The sequence below is a fragment of the Myxine glutinosa genome, chromosome 11 (genome assembly GCF_964187855.1).
Source record: "Myxine glutinosa chromosome 11, kmMyxGlut1.1, whole genome shotgun sequence".
NCBI lineage: Eukaryota > Metazoa > Chordata > Myxini > Myxiniformes > Myxinidae > Myxine > Myxine glutinosa.
Window position 1 is genome coordinate 29,372,162 of NC_136271.1, and position 25,779 is coordinate 29,397,940.

At 41.8% G+C, this 25,779-nt stretch overlaps 1 protein-coding gene across 3 annotated transcripts in view; it reads right to left on the reverse strand.

Annotated features, from left to right (window-relative positions):
• SLC16A4 (solute carrier family 16 member 4) overlaps positions 1 to 25,265 on the reverse strand; it is a 143,355-nt gene extending 118,090 nt beyond the window's left edge. Inside the window, exon 1 of one of the 3 annotated variants that reach the window (XM_078786507.1) lies at positions 25,165 to 25,265. The gene's annotated coding sequence lies outside the window, so the exon portion shown is untranslated. The remainder of the gene's footprint in view (positions 1 to 25,164) is intronic. The other 2 variants (XM_068130400.2, XM_078786511.1) reach the window with 2 other exon arrangements.
• Between the last annotated feature and the right edge of the window lie 514 nt (positions 25,266 to 25,779).

Genomic DNA, 25,779 nt, shown 5'->3' on the forward strand with positions numbered 1-25,779 from the left:
GAGCGGGGGTTATCCTTGCGGTCCCCATGACAATCTTCTCCATTTTGCCCTATTTTCTGCATCTCCCCTTGTTAACCCCCTTGCCCGCATTTCTTCTTCCACCATCTTTAGCCAAGTCTTTCTCGGTCTTCCCCGTCCTCTACTTCCTTCTACATTCATTTCCATCACTCTTCTCAACCAGTCACTTTCATCCTTTCTCAACACATGACCAAACCATCTCAACCTGTTTCTCTTCACAGCATCAATCACAGGCTCTATTCCCATCATCTTTCACAATTCATCATTTGTCCTCCTCTCTCTCAACGATACTCCACACATCCACCGAACCATTCGCATTTCCACCCTTTCCAGCCTTCGTTGCTGCTCTACATTCATTACCCCATGTCTCGCTCCCATAAATCATAACAATTCTCACACATGCAGCATACACCTTTCCCTTCAGCTTCAACGACACTCCCCTCCTCATCAGCACGCCACTCAGTTCCCGAAACTTCTTCCATGCACATCTCACTCGAGCAACCGTTGCCGAGTCTGATCCACCTTCTCCATTCAGCATGTCTCCTAGGTAGCAAAATGTTTTCACACCTTCCAGCTTCATGCCGTCTCCAAGATCCAACTCAACATTTTCTCTATCTGCAGCTCCCTTCAGCTCCCTTCTTATTCAAGGTTTTGATTCAATTCAATTGCAAGGTTCAATTCAATTCAATTCAATTCAATTCAATTCAATTCAATTCAATTCAATTCAATTCAATTTGATTCAATTCAAGGTTTTGAATAAGAAGAGGTGGGAGAAAAGAGGAATGAAAGAGTGAAGGTGAGCAGAGAGTCTTCTTTGTCTAGAATGATCTCCCTTTTATTACCTGTCAGTCCATTGTGCTGTTACTCTCTGTGGTTTGGCTTCCCCATGAGCCTACATTAGAGTGTTGGCTCTGAGTCTGGGAGTTCGCTGGTTCTAACCCTTGCCGAGTCATACCAAAAACTTTATAAATGGCAGGTTCTTATTCCTTCCTTGACACTCGGCATTTTGAAAAATGACAAAGCACGGACAACCAACCATATGTTGACAACCATTGAACAGGCCTGATGGACCTAAAGGCCTCCTTCTGCATTTGGGGTATCTTGTAAAGTCACATTACATTCTATGGGAGAAAAAAAACATGTTAAAAGGTATGAGGGCATGCTGAACAGTAATGCCTCCTATTCGTTTTCTCCAAAACAGGTAAAGATATTCAAAATGAAACAAAGTGCAGTTCCACACATTAGTTCGCCGCGCCACAAAGTGCGAAGTTCATGATTCTGACACGACGTCTCAGTGCTGCATTACTCAAGATGGCAGAGGACAGCAGGACATCATGCTGTGAAGTGTGAATCACTGGAGATGAGAGTCGGGATGAATGACCGAAGATGAGATGACTGGTGATGAGAGTTGGGTGCGTCATTATCATCCTGAGAGTAAGAGATGGTCATGGAGTACCACCACAAAAGATCACCAGCCCCAACTTGACTCCGTCATATTTTCATAATCTTCCCCAAACTACAGGAACACTTTCGTGGATAACATGTTCGTGGATACCTCTTCGTGGATAACTTCGTGGATAACTTCCGACAATGATGTCAAGGCCCTTTGTGAAGTGATGGTTAAATCAGCAGGATGCACAGTTCTATTGTGACGGCATAAAAAAACACTTGAATGTTGGCAGAAATGTGTGGACCACAGTGGTGATTATGTTGAGAAATTAATATGCACCATGGTCGAATAAAGATTGATGTTAGTCTCTGTCTTTATTTCATTCAAATATTTTTTTATCTGTTTTGGAGAAAAAGAACAGGAGGCATTACTTTTCAGCATGTCCTCACTTTTATAACCCATTTAACCAGCTTTGTAGTCACAAGGTGAAAAATCTAGGTGTCTAATCATGGTTGCCTTTTGTAGCCAAAGACAGCCGGTCACATGTGACATGCGAATAACTTGCGAAAATGAATTTATTTATCATGTAGAAGCTGCCCAGACACCAACCATACAGCAAGAAACTAGAGAGTTCATAGAACACGAAACCCCACACAGTGTTCAGGTATTATTTCAATATTAATAAAATAATGATTTCAAAATTATTTAAAAAAATAATCTGGTTTAAGAGTACCGCTACTGAAATGGAACACAGCATCAATCGGATTCATACATACTAGGGCATGCCCGTACTATATATATATCTAAAATTATATCCCCCCCCCTCTATTTACATGAAATGGTTTGGTCCATTCGCAAAGCCAAAGCGAACGGCTTGTGAGTACGGTGACAATCCCCCCCCCCCCTCTATTTACATGAAATGGTTTGGTCCATTCGCAAAGCCAAAGCGAACGGCTTGCGAGTACGGTGACAATCCCCCCCCTCTATTTACATGAAATGGTTTGGTCCATTCGCAAAGCCAAAGCGAACGGCTTGCGGAGTTTGGTAAATAAATCGCCATAGCTCGGTAACTACTTCTCCGATTAATATGAAACCTTGAAAAGGCACATCCTCGGGTCCCCAGCAATATACCTGGCAAGTTTCAAGTATATCGGACCCGTGGTTGTCGAGAAACAGCGGTCACAGACAAACGACACACAGACACACACACATACACACAGAGATTACTGGAATTATAGATAGATAGCTATATCGGCGGCCTCTTCTTCACCCTCTCGCAATCTCGCATGCCAGTCCTAGAATGCTATATATCGACATGTATAATGGTTCTTGGAAGTATTATGAAGCTGATTTGGGTTCTACAGTGTTGAAGTATATAATTCAATTTAAATAAAGGTTGAAAGGTGTATAAATAAATTAATTCAGTGTTTTACTGCTGTTGTACCAAATTTATATGACACCTATCAAACACGTTACATTAGTTATTCATGCCCGTAGTGTGTGTCGATTCCCGATGTGTACACCGGTTTAGAATAGGTACACTATCCCTGCGTGTCGTAAGAGGCGACTAAAAGGGTTGGTGTCAGGAAGGGCATCCGGCCATAAAAACATTGCCTCAAAAAGAGAACCGTGACAATTACAACTACATATGGGCAGGGTACAGCCCGAAGTACCCCGTGGGGGACCCCACTCCCGCTCGTCAAAACTCACGGTGGGGAACCCGATCGAAGCAAGGGTGGAAATCACTCCATTTATGACGACGAAACGTCTGATGCCCGAAGTGGAGATCGGTTTCTGAGGTTTGGGACATGGATTGTAGGGACAATGACGGGGAGATCAGGAGAAGTGGTGGAAGTATTGGTCAGAAGAAGAGTGGACATATGTTGTGTGCAAGAGACGAGATGGAAGGGAAGTGGTGTGAGAATGGTGAAGGGTAGGCAGGGACAGAAATAAAAGTTTGTGTGGCAAGGGTGCCCAGAGGGCGTGAATGGTGTTGGTGTCCTGTTTTCTGAGGAGTTTGTAGACAGTGTGGTGAGTGTGACTAGAGTGAGTGATAGGTTGATGATGGTGAAAATAGTGAAAATGAAAATGGTTGATGATTGGAAAGCTCTTGGTGAACGTGACCTCGGGATATGCTCCGCAGGTTGGTCGGAGCGATGAAGAGAAGGACAAGTTCTGGTGTTCAATAGAGAAGCTGATGGAAAACGTGAAAGATGAGGAAGTTGTTGTGGTAGGAGGAGACCTAAATGGACATGTGGGAAGGAGTATGGACAGTTTTGAGGGAATTAAACGGGGTGACGGATATGGTGTGAGAAATGGAGAAGGTGAAAGGATTTTGGAGTTTGCTGATGGAGCTGATTTGTTGATTTGTAATACTCAGTTCCAGAAAGAGGATAATAAGCTTGTTACATACACATCAGGTGGTTCGACAACAACCGTTGACTACCTGATGGTGCGTAGGCGAGATAGAGGGCACCTCCGGGACACAAAGGTGATCCCAGGGGAGGAGGCTGTTTCACAGCACCACATCGTTGTCTGCGACATAAGGGTGAAAGGTGCGAGGAGAGCTCGGCGGGTGAAGTACCAACCGACAATGAAGGTGTGGAGGTTGAAAGAGGTGACCGTGAGGGAGGCATTAAAAGAGAGGCTGAGTAGGGTAGAGGATGATGTGGTTGAGCTTGAAAGTGGTTGGATGTCAATGAAAGATAGTCTGCTGGGAGCTGTTGGTGAGGTATGTGGATGGACAAAAGGACCACCGAGGAACTCGGAAACATGGTGGTGGGATGATGAAGTTGGAAAGAGGATTGACGAGAAGAGGAAGAAGTTCAAGGAGTGGCAGAAGGCTAAGGGTACGGGGGCAGAAAAGGCAGAGCATGAAAGTTATAAGGCAGCCAAGAAGGCTGCAAAGAAAGAGGTAGCAAAGGCGCAGGAGGTATGTAGGAAAATGTTCGGAGAACGCTTGGATTCGGAAGAGGGTCAGAGAGCGGTATTCAGGATTGGAAAGCAGATAGCGAAAGAGAGGTGTGATGTGATGGGGGTGAGTTGCTTGAAGGATGAAGTGGGACAAATCGTTGTGGACCCAGATGTGGTGGGGTGGAAAGAACTGGGAAGTAGCCGTGTGCTGTGTGCAGGAAGGGGGTCGGAGTGAACTCCATTCAATGTACAATGTGCGCTGACTGGTTTCATCAAAAATGTAGTGGTCTTTGAGGGTAATTAACCAGTGTGGCAGTTACATTCAAATGTAAGGTGTGCACAGAGGGAGCTGCAGATGGAGAAAATGTTGAGTTGGATCTTGGAGACGGCATGAAGCTGGAAGGTGTGAAAACATTTTGCTACCTAGGAGACATGCTGAATGGAGAAGGTGGATCAGACTCGGCAACGGTTGCTCGAGTGAGATGTGCATGGAAGAAGTTTCGAGAACTGAGTGGTATGCTGATGAGGAGGGGACTGTCATTGAAGCTGAAGGGAAAGGTGTATGCTGCATGTGTGAGAATTGTTATGATTTATGGGAGCGAGACATGGGTAATGAACGTAGAGCAGCAACGAAGGCTGGAAAGGGTGGAAATGCGAATGGTTTGGTGGATGTGTGGAGTATCGTTGAGAGAGAGGAAGACAAATGATGAATTGTGAAAGATGATGGGAATAGAGCCTGTGATTGACGCTGTGAAGAGAAACAGGTTGAGATGGTTTGGTCATGTTTTGAGGAAGGATGAAAGTGACTGGTTGAGAAGAGTGATGGAAATGAATGTAGAAGGAAGTAGAGGACGGGGAAGACCGAGAAAGACTTGGCTAAAGATGGTGGAAGAAGAAATGCGGGCAAGGGGGTTAACAAGGGGAGATGCAGAAAATAGGGCTAAATGGAGAAGATTGTCATGGGGACCGCAAGGATAACCCCCGCTCTAGCAGGGAAAATGGCCTTAAAATGCATGTTGTTGTTGTTTTGTTGTAGTGTGTGTCGATTATGACATCCATAAAAAGAGTAAGTTTCCTGTTTGGAATGATTTTCAATTTTGTTTGACTGCCAGGAAGATAGACAGACATTAATATAAAAATATTATCTCATTTTTTTCTGCGCATGTGCGATCGGGACCAATTTAAAACCCAAATATGGTAAGACGAAAGACTTCGCTTCCTACCTATTAATGTTCTGACTTGTGTTCAAAATATAATATTCAATTTAAATAAGCTGTTCCTCGATCATAAACTGACGATCATAAACTGATCAGACAGACAGACAAATGGACGGACGGATCGGTGGAGACATGACCCAATTGCTTAACCACACTTTTCACTTTGCATACTCTTCACGAAAAACATTTTGATATATTTAATATCCATTTGTCCATAACTACTCAATGTGCTCACAGATGCACATCCACGATCTCTTCCACATACACAAATTATTTCCCTCTGTGTTCATTTAAGGTTCATTGTTACTAGTTTTTGTATTATTTCTCCTTTGTTCCTTCTACCATATGCCCCACCACTCCCCTCATCCACCCCATACCCTTTGGGTGTTTGGAGGACTGTTGCTCTTTGTCGTTTAGCTCCTCCAATGAGCCTAGACCTTTGTATAAACAAACGACAGGTCCTCCAGCTTCACATCTCTCCAATGAACGGCACACCCATTGGATGCTTTGCCCTGCATGCGAAACAACAGGATAAGAGTTTATAGCTCGGTCGAGATTCAAATTCTGTATAGACAGCTCAATGGCGAGTATGTTTAACTCAAAGCTATCCTTGAGAAAAGAAGGCCTATCCTTGAGACAAATTGCAAAAAAATTACAAGTGTCGGTAAATGCAGATGCTGGTGTCATTAAACGACATAACGAAACTGGCAAAAATGCGGATAGAAAACACTCTGTTCGACCAAGAATCGCAACAGAATCAAAGGACAAGTAATCAGTCACCAGTCTGCGGAACAGACGTCTTACAGCACCGGAAATTAGAGCCCAGTGAAACAGTTCCAACATTGCAACTTTTTCAAGGCCTTCTTTTCTCAAAGATAAAATTGCCTGTCTTTTTCTGGCATTAGCTGAGCTTTGGCACCCATGTTCATGCAATCTAAAACACAAAAACACTCATTAATTACATTGTATGGCTGGCCTTTCTGTAAACATTTTTTGTAACACCGAGCAATAATAGACATCGCACGTGATGAAGAAACTAAGCACAAGCATTAATTCCACACAGAGCAGAGTATTTGTAAACAGTGTTTGCTCCTGAGATGAAACGTTAATAACATTAACTTCACGTTTCAGTTTGGATTTAATATTGCACTTTTCGACCTATTTCCAAAAATTGCTTTAAACCTACGTTTCGCACAAGAAAGATGCACTGAAGCAGAATATATTAACAGTAGATACGCAGATATATCTTTGGTAAGAGATTTGTTCACATATTATGTTCATTTTGTACATTAAACACATTATGTTGGGGGTGCCTAAACTTTTGATTGGTTCACTGGTAGTGTGTGTATACAGTCACGTGAAAAAGTAAGTGCACCCCGTGTAAAGTTTTGACTTTTTCAACATATTTCAACATACAGATATTTGATCTTCATTTCAACAATATTGAGAGATAAAGGTGATATAATATAACAAATATCATGAAACATTTACATTTTGTAGTCCATTGTATAATTTAAATTAACATAAATGCAAATTTCGCATGTGGAAAAAGTAAGTACACCCCGACATTTATCACTACTTCAAATACCTAAAATTAGAATCAAGCACACCAGCTCAGGTGCAAATGATTAGAACATCGTTGGAGAGGATCTTGGAGGAACCTGTCTATTTAAACCTCAGACATTTAGTTTGGTTTGCTCTTTGTTGTTGAAGTGTGCGGTGTCACCATGCCTAGATCAAAAGAGCTCTCTGAGGCCTTCAGAAAGAAGGTATAGATGCCTATGAGTCTGGGAAGGGATTTAAAAAGATCTCCAAACAATTTGAAATCAATCATTCGACTGTCCAGAAGATCATCTACAAGTGGAGAAGATTCCAAACAACTGCCAACTTGTTCAGGCCAGGCCGCCCCAGCAAGTTCAGCCCGAGAGCAGACCGCAAGATGATGAAAGAAGTCTCTAAGAACCCCAGAATGTCATCACGGGACCTACAGGTAGCTCTTGCCACTTGATGGCAAAGTGCATGAGTCCGCCATTAGAAAGAGGCTGCACAAGTTTGATCTACAGGGGAGGTGTGCCAGGTGGAAACCATTGCTGTCCAGAAAGAACATCAGGGCAAGACTAAAGTTTGCCAATGAACACCGAGGCAAAGACCAGCACTTCTGGAACAATGTGCTCTGGACAGATTAGTCAAAAGTAGAGCTATTTGGCCACAGTACCAGAAGACATGTTTGGCGAAAACCAAAGACAGCATTTGACCACAAGAACCTGATACCAACTGTAAAGCATGGTGGTGGAAATATTATGGTTTGGGGCAGCTTTGCTGCATCAGGGCTTGGGCAGCTCACCATCATAGAATCCACTATGAATTCTTCATTGTACCAGAAGGTGCTTGAGGATAATGTGAGGCCATCTGTCGGAGAGTTGAAGCTCAACTGAAGGTGGACCTTGCAACATAACAATGACCCTAAACATACCAGTAAATCCACCAAGGAATGGCTGAAAAGAAAGAAATGGAGGGTTCTGGAATGGCCAAGTCAAAGCCCGGATCTAAATCCCATCGAGATGTTGTGGGGGGATTTGAAACGAGCTGTGCATGCAAGAAACCCCTCAAACATCTTAATTTGTTGTTGAATAAATTATTGCAAAGTCAATTTGTCATTGTTTTTTGTTCAATTAGATCACCTTTATCTATCGATACTGTTTAAATGAAGATCAAATATTGATATGTCCACATATGTTAAAAAGATTTTTAGAAAACATTTTAATGGGGTGTACTTACTTTTTCCACATGCGAAATTTGTATTTATGTTTATTTAAATCATACAATGGACTACAAAATGTAAATGTTTCATGATATTTGTTATATTATATCACCTTTATCTATCAATATTGTTGAAATGAAGATCAAATAGCTGTATGTTGAAATATGTTGAAAAAGTCAAAACTTTACATGGGGTGTACTTACTTTTTCACGTGACTGTATATATATATCGAGAGAGAGAGAGAGAGAGGGAGAGAGATACAGAATTACTCCATTGTAGTGTACTATGTAACATTTCATTGGAATACCTTGTTTGAGGATATGTTGAAAAGACAGTATGGCTGAGAATGCCCTCTCTAAGCCAGGTTATGCGGCCAATTGTCAATGTCATCTACTCAAGCAAGATCAAGGCTGGTATTGAGGTTGAGGAGTTAAAGAAACCAAACTCTACTAAACAAGTAATGACAGAAATATATATGAGTGTTGGCTTGTTAGTTCAGTTAAGTAGCTTCTAATTGATGACATCATAGAGTAAAATAAGTGTCCTCGGATAGCTTTTGCTAATATTGAGTTGATCAGTCGAGTCGGTAACTCGGTGTCGAGTACGACTTCAGTGACTTATTTTCAACTTGCAACTTTACTTGGAAAAATTATTGGGACTTGAAATGAGACTCGGTGGTTTTGATTTGTGATTTAATGAAAAATACAGTAAATGATTCAACAAGCTTCATTTTCACCCAACTCCAGGCAGCGGTGTGTTTGCACAGATGTACGTCTACATGTACGTCTGTCGCAATCTGCTGCTGCTCACTCCTCACCTCTCCTCGATGCCAAACTTGACTACTCTCGACAAACCTTGGTGTACAGGTTGGGTGTGACATGGTGGAATTGATTCGATTTTGGTGAAGATCCGATTACGGATCCGCATACGAGCATTTCAAATAATGTTCTTCTTCACCATTGAGTGTTAGGGCCCAAAACGATAATATAGCATGGTATTTCAAAAGGTTGGGGACGGATTATGCCAAAACTTGGCGGATGGGTTGGTCAGGCGACAGGAACAAGTAGATTCGATTTTGGTTCAGGTCCGAATCCTGATGAGGACTATCATTGGGATACAAAACGTAAACTGTTCAGCCTGGCGGAGGTATGCTCTCTATGGAGTGCCGTTCTCGTTTCGTTTCCTTTTAGTTTAGTTTCCGTGTCCCCCAAATACTCCAACAGGTCGCACAAGATCTGCCAGCAACCCTCTTCTGGTGAAACTGCCAAAATCTAGGCTCTCTGCTCACCTTCACTCCTTCACTCCATTTTCACTCCAGACAGCATTTTCTTCTTTTTTTTGTATTTTTTGTAGTGTATCTTCTTCTTCTTCTTTTTGACTTCTTCTTCTTCTTTCTTCTATTGTCCCACCTCTGGAACAAACTCCCTCACTCTCTTCAATCCCACTCCTCCCTCCAGGTCTTTAAAACAGCTGTTCACCACCATCTCTTGTCTTCCCCCATCCAAAACCTTGATCTTTTCTACCCCCGTTAATTCACCCTACATTCACCTCTTTAAATCCCCGACTTAATTCCTGAAATTCCTGGTAGTGTCAATTTGTTTTATACCGTGTACCGCCCTCCTCCCATTCCCCCCGCCCCCAGTCCTCTCCCTCCCACAGATCTCCCGATGTCCCTGTTCTCTACTGTTGTACTTGTGTGCTTCCCTCTCTCTCCCCATCTTGTGAAATTGTTAAATTGGACTCGGGATAAATTTGTGCCAATCTGTTTTTATAACTGAGGGCGGTCAACATAAGGTAAATAACAAGAAATTTGGTTAAAATAAATGAGTTTTCATGATTTTAAAGAGGCCATTTTGATAAACCTGGAGCACATTGGAACATAAAGCACTGCCTTGGGGCACACCAGATTCCATTGGGAAAATGAATCCAAAAATTCCACCAACAGCTACAAGCTGTTTGTGCACGTGAAAAGGGTCAGCTAGCCCAGCATGTAAACAGCTTTGAATACCATCAGCAGAGAACTTGGTGATCAAAGCAGGATGCCAGATGTGTCAAAGATTTGGGCCATGTCCAGAGACAAAGCCCTAACCTCTTGTGAAGTTCACGGCCTCCTATGTTGATAAAATCCAGAATTAGTGATCATAGACAAGAATTTCAGTAGTCATCGGGGTCGTGAGCAAATGAAGAATGTATCAGGGTAGTTAGCGGAGATGATGGCATATGTTTCGTTTGGCATTTGCGGAAATTGAGTAAGAATTGATTAGTTTTCTGGCTTCATTGAGGTTAGCGTTCTTGCCACGATTATGTAACAGTCTGGTAAATAAACAAGCTTAAGAATCATATTTTACATCCCTCCAGAACTGTCCTCTGAACAAAGTACACAATTCAACTCCCATTCCAGATGCTTGTCAATAACTTTCTTCAGCATTCCATCATCAAGGAAAGCAGTGAAAGATCATCATGGCAGCGAAAGTCATGAAGAAGCTCATTCAAAAGTCAGTAATTTCTGATGGTGATTAGTATGAAGCCCTGTTGGATTTGCAAAAGAGCAAACTGCAAAATACAGGTCTCCCCTCCAAACCAGATCAAATTGTGTGCAATAACCACTCACTTCTACCAATGCTGCCACAAAGGTGAGGACTTCCTTGTTCATGTAGTAAGCGACAATGAAAACATAACTGCCAGCAGCAGGTGAGACAGTGCAGAAGGTATGCTTGTGAGGCAAACATAGCAGTTGGATAGCTGGAACTTTTGGAGCATCTTTATGCTGGGAGCCTGGTAAGGTCATTGAGCATGGTTTCAATCGCTCCTGCATGGTGTTGCGAGAAAGTGACAAATACTGCCATAACCGGGTACACATAAGACAAGCTGCTGTGCCTGATTAAAGACATCTTTGGATCCAGCTGTACAAACAACAGCGTGACAACCGAACATGCATAAACTCATGAATGTACATGCAGCTTACCTAAGATGTACAGTCACGTGAAAAAGTAAGTACACCCCATGTAAAGTTTTGACTTTTTCAACATATTTCAACATACAGATATTTGATCTTCATTTCAACAATATTGACAGATAAAGGTGATTGATATAATATAACAAATATCATGAAACATTTACATTTTGTAGTCCGTTGTATAATTTAAATAAACATAAATGCAAATTTCGCATGTGGAAAAAGTAAGTACACCCTTGGTTCTAATAGGTGGTATTGCCCCCTTTGGCAGAAACAACGTCTTGTCGGCGTTTCTTATAACTGTCTACCAGTCTCTGACGTCGACTGGGAGAAATTTTTGCCCACTCCTCCATGCAGAATTCTTTCAGCTGTGCGATGTTTGAGGGGTTTCTTGCACGCACAGCTCGTTTCAAATTCCCTCACAACATCTCGATGGGATTTAGATCCGGGCCTTGACTTGGCCATTCCAGCACCTTCCATTTCTTTCTTTACAGCCATTCCTTGGTGGATTTACTGGTATGTTTAGGGTCATTGTCATGTTGCAAGGCCTCATGACAATGTCATGTTTAGGGTCATCCTTCTTTCTGAAGGCCTCAGAGAGCTCTCTTGATCTAGGCATGGTGACGCCGCACACTTCAACAACAAAGAGCAAACCAAACTAAATGTCTGAGGTTTAAATAAGACAGGTTCCTCCAAGATCCTCTTTAACGATGTTCTAATCATTTGCAGCTGAGCTGGTGCACCTGATGCTAATTTTAGGTATTTGGAGTAATGATAAATATAGGTGTGTACTTACTTTTTCCACATGCAAAATTTGCATATATGTTTATTTAAATTATACAATGGACTACAAAATGTAAATGTTTCATGCTTTATGTTATGTTATGTCACCTTCAGTGGTTGGATGTCAATGAAAGCTAGTCTGTTGGGAGCCGTTGGTAAGGTATGTGGATGGACAAAAGGACCACCGAGGCACTCGGAAACATGGTGGTGGGATGATGAAGTTGGAAAGAGGCTTGACGAGAAGAGGAAGAAGTTCAAGGAGTGGCAGAAGGCGAAGGGTACGGGAGCAGAAACAGCAGAGCATGAAAGTTATAAGGCTGCCAAGAAGGCTGCAAAGAAAGGTAGCAAAGGCGCAGGAGGCATGTAGGAAAATGTTCGGAGAATGCTTGGATTCGGAAGAGGGTCAGAGAGCAGTATTCAGGATTGCAAAGCAGATAGCGAAAGAGAGGTGTGATGTGATGGGGGTGAGTTGCTTGAAGGATGAAGTGAGACAAATCGTTGTGGACCCAGATGGAATTAAAGGAAGATGGAAAAGATATATGGAAATGCTGTTGAATGCAGAGAATGAATGGGATGGCAACATAGAGAGTAACCCAGTTTTAGGACCGGCAGAGAAGATAACTGAGAAGGAAGTTGAGGAAGCAATAAAAGCAATGAAGAGTAGAAAAGTGGGAGGGCCGACGGGAGTTGTGAGAGATATGTTGAAGGCAGCAGGAAGTTGGAGTGTGAAGAGAATGACAGAGATCTGCAATCTGGTGGTGAAAGAAGGCCACATTCCAGTGGATTGGGAACTGAGTACCCTCGTCCCTCTATACAAGGGGAAAGGTGACCCTCTAGAGTGTGGCTCGTACCGAGCGATAAAGTTATTGGAGCATGGAATGAAGGTATTGGAAAGGGTGTTGGAGAGGAGGATAAGGAAGAAAGTGAAGATCGACGAAATGCCGTTTGGATTTATGCCAGGAAGAGGAACGACAGACGTGCTTTTTATTGTGAGGCAGTTGCAGGAGAAGTACATGGAGAAGAGGAAGAAGTTGTTTCTTGGGTTTGTTGATCTGGAGAAAGCATTCGACAGGGTTCCACGCAAAGTATTGACATGGGCAATGAGGAAGTTAGGAGTGGAGGAATGGTAGATCAGAGTTGTGATGGCAATGTACAAAAGAGCGCGCACAGCTGTAAGGACGAAGGACGGGAACAGAGGTGAGTTTGAGGTGAAGGTGGGAGTGCATCAGGGGTCGGTACTAAGTCCACTACTATTTGTAGCTGTGATGGAGGTGCTGGCTCAGAACGTGAAGGAGGGTTTACCGTGGGCGTTGTTGTATGCAGATGATCTGGTGTTGATTGTGGAAAGTATGGATGGACTGAAGGAAAAGATGAACAAGTGGAAGGAATGTATGGAGACAAAAGGTCTGAAGGTGAATTTCGGAAAGACGAATGTGATGGCAAGTAGTAAAGCATGTGGTGAGGTGGAAAGAACTGGGAAGTGGCCCTGTGCTGTGTGCAGGAAGGGTGGCGGAGTGAACTCCATTCAATGTACAATGTGCGCTGAGTGGGTTCATTAAAAATGTAGTGGTCTGAGAGGGTCATTAACCAGTGTGGCAGCTACATTCAAATGTAAGGTGTGCACAGAGGGAGCTGCAGATGGAGGAGATGTTGAGTTCGATCTTGGAGATGGCGTGTAGCTGGAAGGTGTGAAAACATTTTGCTACCTCGGAGACATGCTGAATGGAGAAGGTGGATCAGACTCGGCAACGGTTGCTGGAGTGAGATGTGCATGGAAGAAGTTTCGGGAACTGAGTGGCGTGCTGATGAGGAGGGGAGTGTCGTTGAAGCTGAAGGGAAAGGTGTATGCTGCATGTGTGAGAAGTGCTATGATTTATGGGAGCGAGACATGGGTAATGAACGTAGAGCAGCAACGAAGGTTGGAAAGGGTGGAAATGTGAATGGTTCGATGGATGTGCGGAGTATCGTTGAGAGAGAGGAAGACAAATGATGAATTGCGAAAGATGATGGGAATAGAGCCTGTGATTGATGTTGTGAAGAGGAACAGGTTGAGATGGTTTGGTCATGTGTTGAGGAAGGATGAAAGTGACTGGTTGAGAAGAGTGATGGAAATGAATGTAGAAGGAAGCAGAGGACGGGGAAGACCGAGAAAGACTTGGCCAAAGATGGTGGAAGAAGAAATGCGGGCAAGGGGGTTAACAAGGAGAGATGCAGAAAATAGGGCAAGATGGAAAAGATTGTCATGGGGACCGCAAGGCTAACCCCTGCTCTAGCAGGGAAAATGGCCTTAAAATGCCTGTTGTATATATATTTCTCTCCCTCCTCCCTTAGCTGGCAGTTTCCAGATGATGACCCGGATTTCGAATAATTCAGACATTGGTCTGAAGTAAGCTGAAGGAATCATTGAGATTCCTCTCATTGGTAAGACAGTACTTTTGCAATTATATTCCTTCTTCTAATTGTGTTTCTCATTTTCTCTTTTAATGCCTCCTTTTATTTTTATGTTTGCTTCCTATATCCTGTTCCAGTTAGCCTTCTGTAGTTCAAACACACTTTAATTTATGGTGCCCTTCAGCTTTTATGGCTTTTTGCACAAGATTTACAAAAACAAATGTTTAAAAAAAAATATTGTTGCTGAATCTTTAAGGCATGTGAAACAACAATTTCTTGTAAAACCATGGATTTTGGCCTTAGGCCCGGATGTATGTTTTTATTGTATCACGATGCATTTTAGCCCTCAGGGCCAGGATGCATGTGTATTTGTTCAACAAGCCTTTTATGACCGAGTACTTGTTCAACATGTGCTGAGCTTTGTTGTAATTTTTGTTCACCATTGTTTTCATATCCCATCTCCAGTGGCTGCATGACATCATCGCCGGGCTCCGAACGGGGCTCGGCGATGACATGCGCTCAAAGGGAGTACTCAGTTTTCACTCCGTTTGTTTTTTCTTTCTTGTTTCCTTTCTTGTTTTCTTTCTTGTTTCCTTTCTTGTTTTCTTTCTTGTTCGTTTGTTTGCCTGGGCAATATCTCAGCGATCCTTTGAGTTAGGAAGCTGAAATTTGTACACAATAGTGAGCACGTGCTTTGGCAAAAACTCTCTTTTTTGATTTTTTGATTAATTTATTAATTATTTAATTATTCAATTACTTCATTAATTAATTTTCATAGAGTTAGATTCGGATGAAACGATGGTGGTTTAGCTATGCTATTAGCCAATTGATTAAGAAATTAATTATTTTACGATTATTATTTACTTATTTTAATTACACAATTAATCAATTGATTAATCAACTATTGTACACTGCTCCCTCCCAATTCCGTCTCCATGTGCTGCATGGCCGCATTGCTGGGTGCCGAAGACACCCCGGCAACGTCACGCTCTGGAGGATATGTTATTTATTTGTGCTTTGGCAAAAACTTTTTTTGATTAATCAATTAATTGATTAATTACTTAATAATTATTATCGATTTATTAAGTGCTTATTAAATTTCTTTCTCATCTGGGCAATATCTCAGGCACATTTTGAGCTCGGAATCTGATATTTGGACACGGCAATGGCTGTAAATGGTATTTTTGATTTATTGATTAATCAATTAGTTATTTAATGTTCCAAAAATTACTTAATCGATTTCCAAAAAGTTACAGATTTGGTTGAAGTAATGGTGGTTTTGGTATGCTATCAGCCAATTGATGAATAAATTAATTATTTTACGAATACTATTTATTTATTTTAATTATTAATTCCTTCATTCTTTTCTTTCTCATCTGGGCAATATCTCAGGCTCCTTTTGAGATAGGAAGCTGATATTTGGACTTGACAATGACCAAGTGATGTGGCTGTAAAGGATATTTTTGATTTATTGATCAATTAATGAATCAAATAATTATTAAATTTTTCGATTAATCTAGTTAATTAATTTTCAAAAAGTTACAGATTTGGATGAATTTCGATTGGATTAGATATGCTATTAACCAATTGATTAGGAAATTAATTATTTTACGATTATTTTTTATTTATTTTAATTACACAGTTAATCAGTTAATCAATCAATTATTGTGCTTCACTCCCTCCCAATTCCTTCTCCATGTGCTGCATGGCGGCATCGCCGGGTGCCTAAAGCGCCCCGGCAATGTCCCGTCCTGGAAGATGTTATTTATTTATTTGGCATGGGCCGGTGTACTTTGAATGTAGCTCTTCTTGTTGGATTTTTTAAACCTTTTTCTTTTTAGATATAAAGGTATGGGGTACTAGTATGCATTGTCACCTCTGAGCTGCCAAGCCTGGATTGTAATCTCGGCCTAGTTATGAACTGTCATCCTGGATTTTCACAGGCTGGGCCCTGTCCCTTGGATGGACATTAAACTGGATATCGTATCTGCTAGCATTACTTGGTGGACGTTAAAGAACCCATGGTGTCCTTTGCGAAGAATAGATGAGTTATTGCCGGCATCCTGAACAAATTTAAAATTCCTGTTATCTTAAACAGTGCAACGTCAGGCCTAGTCAGTCTGTTCTTGAAAGACTTGGGTCAATAAGCGTTTCCTGGACGACCTCACAAGAAAGTGTGAATTATATCTGGGCCATTGTGTCAGTTTGCAGCCTGTTGGTGTTCTACTGTCCCCCTTGATCTTTCAGCTCTCCCTCTTCTCATTCTTACCAGAATGTGACAATGCATTCAGAAACTTTATCCTTGCTAACCTCTCAAAGTCAATAATTTCTGCTCACCTTCCCTCCTTTATACCTTTTTTGTCTCACTAGTTAAATTACATTTCTGTCTCCATCTGTTTCCATTGCTTCAGAGTGGTAGCTTTACATTATCATCCAACTCTATCCACGACTGTTTTCATCCCTGCTTACTTTCTTCCCATAACTACCCTGTCGTTCTTATATCCCACATTCTCTTCGTATAAACACTCCATATCTGCCTGTTACTCATCGCCACATTGCCAGTGAAATATCCCTTCATTCTCAGTTTTATTGTTCTTTATAAAATGAATAAACAAATAAATAAACAGGAATAGTTGCGAATAATCTTGTTTGTTATTATTTCCCCATTGTGAATTTATGCTCAACATCTTCATGAATGTTTAGGCTATAATACAGCCTACAAGTGGCTGAATCAATAGGTTAATGGACTTTTGCAATACGCAATTGTTAATTAGTAATTGTACCTTATAGATGCATTGTGGAAATTAAAGTTTTCTACTCTGTTGGAGTTCTGGTCGAGGGTTTGAGTGGAAGTTGGAGCTCCATATGGCAGAACAAGATAGTGTTCTTGTTTTTGTTGTTTTTCAGATTTGTTATGATTTTGTATCAGGTGTCATGTATTTGGTATTGGTTAAGGTTGCACGTGTGTTTGTAACTGGTTAGCAGGCATGTACCCTCGTCAGAGAAAAGAGTAATGCATTTAGGAGTGTTTGTCTGTTTGTTTGTCTGTTTGTTTGTTTGTACACACAGAATGCGCTAACATAGGCCACAACGCCACCGAGTGGTAGCCAGGAGTACATGTTCTCTTTTTTTCAACCGAGTATCTCTATAAAGTACGAGTGCCCACAATTAGAATGCGAGTATGTCCATGAAATATGTAGTATATGCGAGTATGTCCCCTTCCCCCACCCTTCTCCCCTCCCCTTCCCCCCTCCCCTCCCCTTTAAGATATAAATTCTCTGTAAAAGAGCTTCCACTTCTGACTGCTCCCCTTCCCCCTCTCCCCACCCTTCCCCCCTCTTTCCCCCCTCCCCTCCCCTCCCTTCCCCCTCCCCCTCCTCCTCCCCCTTCCCCCTCTCCTCCCCTACCTCCTGTTCCCCTCTCCCGCCCCGGCAACGCCGGGTACTTCTGCTAGTATTCTTATGAAATAAACTGGACGAAATGAAGTAGTCGTATCGTGGAGCCTAAAATGAGTCCAGTGTTGTGACTTGAGCGTTTATGGGAGTATCAAGTTCTGAGCATGACTATAAGAGAAAGTAATAAACTATTTTGGGATGGAACCAAAGTTTCAGATTCACAGAGTGTGCAAATACCTTTAAACCAGAATGAATTCGTCATGCAATGGAATTTTTTTTCACTCTCTCGTCCATAATTATTTATCAAGACCTCGTCTAGGCCTCGGGCATATTGTGTTATAGCTGTATGATCTGGCTTTAATTCTCAGCCTGACTCCAAAACTCTCGGAGTATAGCGTGCCATCCCTCCGATGGATGTAGGGCTGGGTGTCCTATCTTTAGTTGATGGATGTTAAATATCTCATGGCATGTATTTCGACAAAGAGGAGACTAATTACAAAATTACAAAATCCTGCCTGAATTGACCTCTAGGAAGGTAATGGGAATCCTTACAGTCTACTCATTGCCATGAGATTGCTTTGGCAGCATTGGGATGATGTCTGCAGAGGTTGGTCATAAAAGGGGGAGATACATGCACAAGCGGACATCCACAGAACGATATTTCATTCCTACGAAGATCATCGTCTTAGATTTAAAAAAAAGAAAAAAAGAATATGGAAGGAAACTTGACTGAATATTGCTTGGAGGCTTATTACACGTGTGCATTTACATTTAAACGAAGATTTAATTTCCTGTGTATTCATTATATCCTGACCATAAAAGTATTTCAACAAACTGCATGATAAAAACATGTCATCCCTGAGATTTTACGGCGTAGCCCACAGGACAAAGATGTCTAGAACCATGTTTGTCTGTATGTATGTATGTATGTATGTATGTATGTATGTATGCATGTACTATGTTCCTCACAAAGGTACACCAATCATAGCTGAGGATCGGGTCACATGACCGGGGTGATGTAATGTGATTACGTCTGTGATGTCATTACAGTGTACGATGGCTGACTCCACACAGCCATTTTGATTTTGTTGCCGCTCAGGCCGAATATATCGTCGAACCTGTCATATATCACAATCACCGTGCTCTACCTTTACGTTTTTCATTCAGTGTGAAACATAAACAAACCGATTGTAAAAATGACCATCAAATATCGAAAGCATAGGTGTTACAGGTCTTTCCAACGACGCAGTACGTATAGGCCTTAGGCTTCATGCCTTTATGCCTCACCTTCAGGCCACTTCAGACAAATTAGGCCAGGTTTCTTAATACAGTAGTATAGTTTTTGTAATAATAATAATAATAATAACGTTAATAATAATAATAATAATAATAATAATAATATAGTAAATATAATCGGAGCACATGGCAATCCCTTTGTCATGACTGCAATGTTACCGGAATGAAGCTGTGTATGGTTCATGGATGACTCGATGAGAAGTGGTGTACTAATTATCACGGGAATAAGGATTTAGCCTCAGTTTATTAATACAGTAATATCGTCTTCATAATAATAATAATAATAAATAAATAAAAATAATAACAAGCATTCTGAGTATTGCGCTGCAATAAATGTCCCCTACCAAAGTTCAAAGTGCCATACCTTTGTCAAAAATGATCGAATATGCAAATTTATGCACGGTTGATGCTGGTTTTCAAACTTGATCTGAGGTATGCTGAGACACGTGTGTGTCACGCCTCGCCTCGTTGATAAGCCTGCAAGGTCACTCCGTGGAGCGGCCTGCACGTATTGCACTGTGTGAATTATATATATTATTACCAACTCACGGTCTGAGGTACGAGCGATTCAAGAGATATCCATTTAAAAATATATATATTTTCGTTTAATTAACGATATCTGCCAAACCACGTGGCCTATCGCAAATTCCAAAAGGACATTTTAGTAGACTGACATGCTGAACAGATTTGTGAAGTTTCCCCTCGATTGGATCAAAAATGAGGGAGGTGCTCGGTTTTAAAGGTTCATGCTTAAAAACGTCATAACTCTGAAACCATCAGTAATTTATTATATTTTTCGGTTCACGATCAATGATCGATGTGTATATATATGTTGCTCGGCTTGGCTCCGCGCCTCCGGAAAGCGCGCGCTGTGTCACGTTGTTGACGTTCGCGAGACGAGGCTGAGGACGCACGGTGCGGCTTGAGGAGAACTCGAGAATAAACAAGATATCCATTTTTAAAAATATTTTCGTTTAATTAACGATATCTGCCAAAGCACGTGCCCTATCACAAATTCCAAAAGGACATTTTAGTGCTGAACAGAACTGTGAAGTTTCCCCTCGATTGGATCAAAAATAAGGGAGGAGCTCGGTTTTAAAGGTTCATGCTTAAAAACGTCATAACTCTGAAACCATGTGACGCATGACGTCATGCTCGCTGACTTTTTTTGTTCGTCATGGGTATGCGATTCTGCCTGCAAAGTTTGGCCTCGATCTGTTCAGCCGTTGCAGAGAAAAAGGGGTTTTCGTGTTTTCACGAAAAACAATATGGCGACCGAACCACGTGACCTGTGACGTCATAATTACCATTAAAATATTCTACAGACCGAGTCCATCATATGGTGAAAATTGTATCTCAATCGGTCCTATTATTGCAGAGAAGTTGGTTTTTAAAGGAAATTAAAACTTAAAATGGCACTGAGTTAAGGATCATCAGAATTATCAGAATTACCAAAGTTCAAAGTGCCATAACTTTGTTAAAAATGTTCGAAACGTCGTGAAGTTCGAACTTGACCTGTAACCTATCATGAGGAAACGATGTGCCAAGTTTGAAATCATTAGCATTAAGCGTTTAGAAAAAAAGTCCGGAAAACTGTTCTTTGCGTGACGGACTGACGGACTGACAGACTGACGGACTGACAGACGGAGGGACGGCGTGCAAACCTATAGTCCCCTCCGGTGTACCCCAGTAGGGGACTAATAACGTTAATATTGATCATATAGTAAATATAATCGTTGTGACTGCAAAGTTACTGGATTGAAGCAGTGTATGGTTAGTTCATTGTTGACTCAAAACATGTAGAATTAATCCAGTGTCTCAATGCAATCTCTTCACTTCCATGGTGACAGACAGCTTAGAGACTTACTGTACTTAAAAAAAATTAAATACGGTACTTACATTATTTGCTAACTGGTATCCTCACCCAGGTCATACTATCTTCTTGAACTAAAGAATCAAACAAGCCCGGCTACGCCACTCTTAGACTTTCAGTTTTGTTTTTTATATTTGCAGTTACACCCCTCACCTCTGCACTCATCCCATTAAAGATTAAAGCAAACATAGAGATTGTCAAATGAGCCCAAGTGCAGGTATGCATCTGAAAATGTATTGTGGAAACAGACACACCAGACCTTGATGCGCTACAATAGGGCGGCAAGCGAGAGTTGGCATGTATTACTCTTGTGCTGGTATCATTGTCTAACAACGTTCACGTGTCACTGACAACATTGTAATCCCAGAATCTGTGGGTGCACAGCTGCATATTTGCCATGCACAGTGCTTTGGAAATGTCTCTGAAGTGCTGATGGTTGTAATGAACAAATGAAATAAACTAAAACTTACAAACCTACTGCATGTATACATATCAAATTTATACCAGCATCTCGAATAACAATAAGACTATTCAACATTATTTTTGGCATATCCATTTTCGGACATCTACTGATGTATGGTTCTCATCGACTCGGAGACGGAAGCCTCTCCTCAGTGAAAGACACATGAAAGCCCGCTTGGAGTTTGCAAAAAAGCACCTAAAGGACTCTCAGACTGTGAGAAACAAGATTCTGTGGTCTGATGAAACCAAGATAGAACTGTTTGGCTTCCGTCTGGCCATTCTGCCATAAAGCCCAGATCGGTGGAGTGTTGCAGTGATGGTTGTCCTTCTGGAAGTTTCTCCCATCTCCACACAGGATCTCTGGGGCTCAGCCAGAGTGACCATCGGGGTCTTGGTCACCTCTCTTACCAAGGCCCTTCTCCCCCGATTGCTCAGTTTGAGCGGGCGGCCAGCTCGAGAAAGAGTCCTGGTTGTTCCAAACTTCTTCCATTTAAGAATTATGGAGGCCACTGTGCTCTTGGGAACCTTCAATGCAGCAGAATTTTTTTTGTAGGCTTCCCCAGATCTGTGCCTCGACACAATCCTGTCTCTGAGCTCTGCAGGCCGTTCCTTCGACCTCATGGCTTGGTTTTTGCTCTGATATGCATTGTCAGCTGTGAGACCTTATATAGACTGGTGTGTGCCTCTCCAAATCATGTCCAATCAATTGAATTTACCACAGGTGGACTCCAATCAAGGTGTAGAAACATCTCAAAGATGATCAACAGAAATGGGAGGCACCTGAGCTAAATTTCAAGTGTCACAGCAAAGGGTATGAATACTTATGTCAATGTGATATTTCAGTTTTTTCTTTTTAATAAATTTGTAAAACTTTCTAAAATCCTGTTTTCTCTTTGTCATTATGGGGTATTGAGTGTAGATTGATGAGGGAAAAAATGAATTTAAACGATTTCAGCATAAGGCTGCAACATAACAAAATGTGAAAAAAGTGAAGGGGTCTGAATACTTTCTGAATGCACTGTATATAAGGTCCCACAGTTGACAGTGCATGTCAGAGCAGAAACTCTACCAAGAACTCCAAAGAACTGTTTGTAGAATCCAAATCAGATAGAATTGTGAGGAAGCATAGACCTGGGGAAGGGTATAAAACAATTTCTAGAGTGTTTATAGTCCCCAAAAGCACAGTGAGCTCCATCGTTAGGAAATGGAAAGAGTATGGAATGACCCAGACTCTTCTTCGAGCTGGCCGTCTGAGCAAACTGAGCAACTGTGCAAGAAGGATTTTGGTCAGGAGGGTGACCAAGAACCCAATGACCACTGACAAAACTACAGAGTTCCTTCGCTGAGATGGAAGAACCTGCCGGAAAGAAAACAGTTTCTCCAGCACTTCACAAATCTAGGCTTTATGGGAGAGTGGTCAGAGGAAAGCCACTCCTGAGAAAAGGCACATGAAAGCATGCCTGGAGTTTGCAAAAAAGCACATGAAAGGCTCTGAGAAGCATGAGGCCAAGAATTCTGTGGTCTGATGAGATGAAAATTGAACTACTTGGCCTGAATGCAAAGCGCTATGTCTGACGGAAACCGGGCACAGCTCATCACCCATCTGACATCATCCCTCATCACCCATCTGACACAGGGAATGTGAGACTCGTAAGGATAGAGGGAACAATGAATGGAACCAAATACAGGCAAATCCTTTGAGGAGAACCTGCTTCAGAGCGCAGAAGACCTTAGACTGTGGCGAAGATTTATATTCCAACAGGACAATGACCCCAAGAATACAGCCAAAGCAACACTGGAATGGCTTCAGAACAAGAACAAGAAAGTCCTTGAGTGGCCCAGCCAAAGCCCAGACTTGAATCCGATTGAGAATCTCTAGAAATACTTAAAGATTGCTGTTCACCGACGCTCCCCATCCAACTTGACAGAGCTTGAGCAAATCTGCAAGGAAGAATGGGAGAAACTTCCCAATCCAGATGACCAGATGTTCAAAGCTGATATAGACATAACCAAGAAGACTTGAAGCTGTAATCACTGCCAAAGGCGCTTCTATGAAGTATTGAGTCAAGGTGTTGAATACTTATGTAAATTAGGTATTTCTCTATTTCATTTTTAATTATTTTGTAAAGATTTCTCAGAACATGTTTTCTCTTTGTCATTATGGGGTATTTCTGCAGATCGGTGACAAAAATGTTTTTACGTTTAAGCCATCTTAAATTCAGGCTGTAACACAACAAAATGTGAAAAAGTCAAGGGGTGTGAATACTTTCTGAAGGCACTGTATACAATTTGAGGTCTTTAGATGTTTCGTGATGACACTTCGTCGTTCATCTGGAAGCTACACTTCAAATACAACAATAAAATCACATACATATGGGTTATGGTTATTTCTCCCCTCCCCTTGTGGACTATCGCCTCTGGTTTTGTGGACCCCTAGGGGTCCGCACAGGTTTTAAACCACTAATTTAAGGCTTGCATGGTCAAGCATATGTACACAAATCACATGCAGGAGGGTAGAGATGTTAGTAGGCCTCAGTATACTATTACATTAATTGCAACTGCATTAGCGGATATAATTGACAATGTATTATTGGATTTGAAACTGAACTCCCTCCATCATGACTCATGAGCTATGCATTCAAATGAGAATGCCAAACAGAGCAATATCCAGTATAACATTACAGACAAGTAAACGGCAAATGGGGTGTCGGGGGGGCAGGGGGGGGGGGGAAACATTGAAACAAGGTTTTCCATTGAAACAAGCACACAAATCGGATGCTAAAACATGCTTCTTGCATCGAGAAACCCTTCACAATGCAAAACCAGATCAACAAGTGAGGATAGTTTTCTATTGCCTCTCTTTAAAAATATTGCCTCTCTGATGTTTAAGAAATTTTTTTTTCTATTTAAATCGCCCAAGAGTACATTCAATTGGAGAGAAATCGCATCTCCAGCTAAAGGTCGACATTGGAAAACTCTGCCAGGGTAAAGGGGGTTATTTATACCACTGCTTCATCTTTCTGTGCACGGTTTTGCAGCTGCCTTTAGACTGGCGAAGAAACACACATCTTGGAACTCGAAAGTTCCTTCCTCGGAACATCTTGGAACCTTCCTCGAAAGTCTGGCAGCCAGTTTACCCTCGGTGGGATTTTGCAATTATTGCACTTGAGCTGGAGATACATATTTCAACCTCTGAAAGGATTCTCTAAAACGGTCTGAAATTAAAGAACATTCTCGAACACAGTCACTCAAGTCACGTCGTCGTTTCATTACATTCATTATCGAAGATTTTGAGAAAAGTCAGCAAATAGAACCACCGTTCGAGGCCATTTTTTCCCCTGCAGAGCAGGGGTTGGCCGTTTTTGGGCACCGTGGTCCCCTTTTTTGAAGCAATGTTTGCTTCAAATGGATGCCCTCCCTGCCGCCAACCCTGTTAGTCGCCTCTTGCGACACACAGGGATTACCAGTGAACTGGTACTCAATTTGCAAACCTCGGAAGGATGACAGGTTGAGTCAACCCCCTTGGCGTTAATTCAGCGATCGACCGGGATTCGAACCCAGGATTCATGGACCCCAAGCTCGCACCCTAATCGCTAAGCCAACACCAGGCTAGAAAAGTCAGCAAATGCTACCAATAAAACTACAAGGCCTGTACGAGGCAGCCATAAAGTCTACCAGCAATTTAAAATGACAGCCAAAAACGGTTCACCTTAGGAGTCCAGCAGGAGAGTTGCAGAAGAAGCAGGACCTTTTGGTGTACCTATCGGTCATGCTCTGAGCTGCTTCAGTCACTCCCTCACACTAAGCGATAGGAGCGGATGGTACGATTGCTTCATATTGACATTCGATACCTCCAGCATTGCGGATTGTTGGTTGGGTTTGTGTCGGGTCACGCAAACGAGAAACGTTTTCTCAGATGGCATTTGCAAGACCGACTCTGCCATCTCATCGTATTTTACTCCCATGGATATCTTTGGCACTGAAGTTAAAGGATATCTTTGTGATTCCAACCTTAGAATGACCGCACTGAGTCTCCGGAAGTTTCAGCTACTTTTTTCCCCCCTGACTCAAGGAAATTCCAAACTAATTTTTTTTTTATCATCAAACAACAGCTGACAATTATGTCTGAATCCTCCGCCTTGTCCCAAAAATTGATCCCAAAAGGTAGTTATAATATAAGAGGCATGCGCAGATTCACCACATTACCAGAGGATTCACTATGGAGGAAATTGTGCTTCATGTGTGACCAAAACAACATTTATTGCCTGTTTAATTGAGCGAATAACTCTATTTAGCGAAACATACAAGATGGGAGTCTGTTTTA